A 4,271-nucleotide genomic window follows, 5' to 3' on the forward strand; every position below is an offset into this window, starting at 1 on the left:
ATGAGGTCACCTATTACAGGTAGGGTCAAGAACCCATCATATGGGGCCCACCTAGGGCCCAACACCATCGTTGGTAGGTCCCCGGACCATATTAGCATTCGGATGCACATATCAGGATGTCCACTCAGACCCTTCGACAGCACTCAGCGACTGCTCTTGAGTCGGCACGACAACCACCACTCGGACAAGCGAGTTGTAAGGACGGCGTGGGAGTTGCAACAGTTGAGGAATCTTAAGTCACCCTTAAATTAGAGTCATGGCTACTATTACCTGTAACTGATGTAGTTGTGACACTTTATACCATTAACTGCCGGAGTAATGGGCACTAAATGCCCTAGCGGTGTGGAGAGGTTGGAGCTGTGGCGCACTCTATATAAGCCGCACTCCTCCTCCTGAGCCAGGCTTAAGCACTCTCTGTAATCATATCCCTCAAGAAAAACCAGGCCTCGAGGTACGAGACATAGGCTATTACCTCCGCCGAGAGGGGCATGAACTCGCTAATTAAACACCTAGTGTTAAACCTACGCCGTAGTTAGGCTCTTCCCCCCCTTTCGTACCCCTGGTACTCATTGTCAGGATCGTAACCCCGGCGTTATCCGACACAATTAGATCGAAGGCTAGACAGTGGGCATTGGTGAGCGCGAGTAGGCCTGCGGCATTGCTCTAGAAGGGAACCACACCTGTCGTTTAGGAGCATCACATCATGCCTAAGGTGTAACCTTTTGTGGTATTGTGTACTTCGGGTGTGGCTTTTGATGGCTTGTAATAACTATTATCTATACATGCATCAAAAGGCAAAGCTTTTGCATTTTCTCAAAGAAACAAAGACATGAAAGATTCCCAACTCTCTATGACGTCTAGAACATACAAAGAATATCATGAACAAGAAAATCGAAAAATCTTTCCCTCGGTTCCATTCTGCGTGTGAATAAATACATTAAACTAAAAGCCCATAGAAAATAAGCACCTAACAGAAAAACACACCATATGAAGAACTATAAGAGTGAATGACTTCAGATGCATGTGCATCATGTGCCCTTAAGAAATGTTGAAGCCATCCATTAACCATAGTGGAATTCCGAGCAAACACCCACCCTTAAATATAACTTAATGCTCATGGATATAGGCTAACTACGAGGACATACTTTTATTTTGTTATGAGAAGAAACACTCATATCCACTTTTGTGTTATAGATGGAACTGGGAAAGAACCATCGACTATTGCCTCAAAGGAACCATATTTCACAAATAACATAGAGGAACAATAAAAATGAAAATCCAACTAGTGTAGTTGTATTTGCTTTGGTGGATATGCTTTTCAAGCACTTGAACCCGCTTGGATCAAGGCGAGCACTGAACTTGTATCCTTTACTTCTTAAGTTTTATTACATGAAAATGGATTATTCCATGATTTTTTTCAAAGAGACGCACATGAAAATACAAAATATAAGACTGGACAAGATAAAATGATATTCAAGGATACTAAAATACCTAATAAACTGATATTAGTGCTATGGAGGGTCTAATTAATGCTAAATAAACACATATCTCCTGGGGTGGCTTGATATCTTTGAATATAGATGGAAAGAAAGCATTGAGTAGCAACGACCAAAAACTTATATATTGAAGTAATTGGCATTCATTTGTAGCAGTACCAAGCGTTAAAGATTAGTCATCAACAAGAGCAAGAATCAAACATAAAGAATGTAATTGTACTAGTACTAGCATCAAGGCGACGAGCACTCATCTTGACCTTGAGACTTTACATCCCAACTTTGAGAAATTCTAGTAGTTCTTCACTATAGACTTTTGTAGTGCGATTTTCACTTGAAGCACTGGGAGAGCATTAGAGTACTTGTAAGTTGTGATATTCATATGATGAGATGATTGAAAATGAATATATTTCTTATCCTTGAGACAAAAGTAGTCAGAATCACAATTATGCAACTTTACTATGCCACCTAACTCCAATGATTCTAGAATTTTGGTACTATAATTACCGTGTCTACAATTATGGAATTTAATATTGTACCAATTTTCCATCCTACGATTGAAGCTTCGGTCCTTTCCAGAGTCATGATTTCGAATATCTTGCTTGAGACTCATCTCATGTGTCATAATTCTTCCACTCATCTCATGTGTCATAATTCTTCCAAGAACCTTAGTACCAAGATCCTTGATGAGTTGCAGTCAAACATCATGCGTAATGGATTTTAAACTGTGTCATACTTACCATTAAGAGCTCTAAGATACGTTGAATTTATTGGCCATCTCTTCACATCCAAGTCCGAGTACTTGAATATAAAGAGAGACACAACATGCACAACATGATACCACCTGAAGTAACAACATGCACCAAGTAAAGCATCATATGCATGTGAGTTTAAGGTGGTATCACACACAAGAATATAGTTTAAACGACATAGAAGAGATCACACATGACTTGCAATAAATACATTAGTGTGTAACTCTCAGATATAACCTCCCAGCCAAACAAACAAATCCATGCATGTTATACTACTATATCTGCATTTGGCACCAAAGAAACCAAACAGAGAGGATAGACAACCACCCAACCCGCGAACTAAGCACCAGGAGGAGAGCTCTCTTGATAATCTTCTTTTTTCTGAGATGGAGGTGGCAGTAGCTTCTGGGACATCATCCACATGGAAAGTTGAGGCTAGAACTCGAACATGTGTCATTATGTTTCATCTTAAATCCACACTTCGCCTTGCTTCACAAGAAGTTTGTTGAGAGAAAACTTGATTAGATCATGGACACTTTTTAGCTTATGTTGAAGCTACTATTCTCTCAAGTGGCTCCTTCACTTGAACTTGAGACCTAATAAATAGACTAATGGCCTCTTTCGTACAAATATCAGCAAGATTTTGTTCAATAGATTTCTCCAAAGAGGACATGCCTTCATCATTGCCTTGGGGAGCAACATTCTTGGCTCTCTTGATGTTTGGCCTTAGAAGTTGCAATTTTTTTAGACAAAACATAGGTTTCCCCTTCTAAGATTTATATGCCTTGTGATTTGTGTCCATTTTGAATTTCTGATCTTTGACCACATCGTTGATCAGTAATAGAGCAAACGAACAAATGTTCTATTGATAATATAAAGTTGCATCAATTCTCTCACACAGAGATAATCCATAACATTGAATGCATCGTTCTGATGATTAAGAACAAGTAACTTCTTTGAGAACCTCTAATGTTAGTGGTGTCTTCCACTTTAGACAATTCAGAGTAAATTGCATGTGACTAAATTGTTTAGCATTTAGCATATTGTAATGATGGACCTACGCAAGGAAATGATAGGGTACGTTCAATAATCAGTGACAGAAGCATGTGATCCTGGTTGTGTTTTGTTCGTGCGATAAATTGTTCTAGAATCATGATTGACCAGGATCAATAAATACAAAGCGGTAATCTATTATATTTAAATAGCTAGCCTCCATTACAAGAATTCTCTTGTTTATCCTTAAGCCACATCACCCAAATTAAATTTATCGTTAGATATATTAGATCAGTCTACACATCGGGAGCCAGTGCACCAACCACATATAGTAAGAGGCATGCATGCAAATGCAGTAACTCAAACCACAAGAGGGTTTTAATCAAGGAAAAGATACTGTCGCACGCAGCTCATACTCTGGTGCTCTATGAAAGAAAAGTGATGCATGCATGCATATTTTATTTGCTTCCATTTTGCACATATACATAGAGATGTACATTTATTTATTTATTTATAAAGTATCGATAAGAAATAATCTTGCTACAGAAGAAACCGTAAAGACACTAGCTAGATTGATTAGTCCAACACAGTTTTTATTTCATACAAACTCCCGCAGCAGCGGGGCATTCGTTTTGTTCTAAAGATCAAGAGTCCAAAGTTTAAATTTGACGAACCCTAGTATTCGTTTTGTTCTAAAGATCGAGAGTCCAAAGTTTGAATTTGACTAACCCTAGTAGATTTTTGCTTGTCAACAAAAGGACCCACGACGACGCGGGTGTTGTGTGAAGCATGATAAAGCTTTGCTGCTGGCGAATGCGCGTGGTGCACAGCCGGCCGGTCCCGGTGGTGGAGACAACCACGACGATGGACCGACTCTCCCTAGGTAAGCGTAAATGCATGGATGGACGGCAAAGATCACTGTAATTGCCCACCATTAATGTCATAATGTATCATCTTACTTTTTGTCTCTAGATGTATAGGCTGGGTATTCGAATCGATCTTATGATCATGATGTGCAGTAGCTTAGTGTGTG

Source organism: Triticum aestivum, chromosome 5B, assembly GCF_018294505.1.
Source record: "Triticum aestivum cultivar Chinese Spring chromosome 5B, IWGSC CS RefSeq v2.1, whole genome shotgun sequence".
Taxonomy (NCBI): Eukaryota; Viridiplantae; Streptophyta; class Magnoliopsida; order Poales; family Poaceae; genus Triticum; species Triticum aestivum.